The sequence below is a fragment of the Chrysochloris asiatica genome, unplaced genomic scaffold, assembly GCF_000296735.1.
Source record: "Chrysochloris asiatica unplaced genomic scaffold, ChrAsi1.0 scaffold00618, whole genome shotgun sequence".
Classification (NCBI taxonomy): Eukaryota; Metazoa; Chordata; class Mammalia; order Afrosoricida; family Chrysochloridae; genus Chrysochloris; species Chrysochloris asiatica.
In genome coordinates this window covers 44,145-45,969 of record NW_006409136.1, presented here as the reverse complement: position 1 = coordinate 45,969, position 1,825 = coordinate 44,145, and positions in this window count along the sequence as shown.

Genomic DNA, 1,825 nt, shown 5'->3' with positions numbered 1-1,825 from the left:
TCAGGCTGTGAACGAACCTTAAGGTCTGCAGTTCGAAACTACCAGCTGTTACGTGGGAGAAAAATGAGGCTTTCTGCTCCTGTAAAGATTTATAGCCTCAGAAACCTTGTGCAGGGTTGCTATGAGTTGGAACCGACTCCACAGTACTTAACAACAACAACATAACTACATAGTGGAAAAAGCTGGTTGTTTCACATGAACACAAAAGCTATTGCAACTTGATCATAGGAAAAAAAATATGAAAATTTAAGATTCTCGATTCATTTTTTAAAAGATAATTATATTTTATGATTTTATGTTGTACAAGCCTACCCATGCTCATCTCTTTGACTCATACCTTTGCCTAATGTAGACTATTGGTCAATGATATATGAATTTAGGTGTCTTATCAAATATTTGATATGGCATACATATTATACATTGAAATTGGTATTGTATATTTTCTATAATTTAGATGAAAAACTGTACATATGAAAACTCTTTCTAAAACTTAAATAAGAAATACATTTTATATAAGCAATTGAATCATAATTAATAGAGAATAAAACTAAACAATTAGTATTAATAATAATTCTAAATATATCTCAAACCATCAATCTAAATGTACCAAATTAGTATTTTATGCACAATTAGGCAGACTGTGGTGGTTCAGTGTTAGAATTCTCACCTTCCATGTGTGAAACCTGGCAAGTACTACCTTAATAATGAGGTTCAAGTTCACACAGATGAACCTTAGAAGAAAGACTTGGTGGTCTACTGAAAATGTCAGCACTACACAGATGATTGTTGTTGTTGTTGTTGTTAAGTGCCTTCGAGTCGGTTCCGACCCATAGCGACCCTGTACAGGGTTTCCGAGGGTGTAAATCCTTACGGGAGTAGAAAACCTCATCTTTCTCCCGCGGAGCGGCTGGTAGTTTCGAACCACTGACCTTAAGGTTCGCAGCCCGATTCGTAACCACTACGCTACCAGATGATGACTGCATGCAATTCTGCTTTCAGCCACCCACAGACCTCTTTCATTTAGTGACATCGAAGATACACCTTCACAGATGACCATAGGATATCATTCCCTGTCGACAGTAATAGCCTAATTTCAACATGTACCTCTAGTTTTCTATGAAGAACTCCTCTACCCACCATACTTGTGATTATCATCCTGTTGTTGTTAAGTGCCGTAGAGTTGGTTCCGACTCATAGCGACCCTGTATAGGGTTTCTAAGGAGCAGCTGGTGAGCTTGAACTACCGACCTTGTAGTTCAAATGGCTTTGCAGTCTGGCGCATTAACCCACAGCACCACACCAGGACTCCATGTAAATGCCACTTAGTCCTTCTATGATTCATGATCTACCATTACAAATCCTGTAAAACCAATTTTAAAGATCTTTTTCTCCTTAAGATTATCTTGGAGCCTTGGCAGTACAGCATTAAGCATTGGGCTGCTAACTAGAAGGTTAAAGGTTAGAACCCACTAGTTGTTCCATGAGAGAAAGATGAGGCAGTCTGCTTCTATGAAGATTTACAGCCTGCGAACCTTAAGGCCAGCAGTTCGAAACTACCAGCTGTTCCGCGGGAGAAAGATGAGGCTTCTCCTCCGGTAAAGATTTACAGCCTCGGAAACCCTTTACAAGGGCCGCTATGCGTCAGAAACGACTCGATGGCGCTTAACAACAACAACAAACCATCTGAAACAGTTTTACTCTGCTCTATCAGGTAGCTGTGAGTTGGAACTGAATTGAAGGCAGGGGGTTTGTTTGGGAGTATTTAATTATCTCCACTGTTTTTTCACTTTGAATGACCTTTGATATCAGAGATAATATAGTGTGT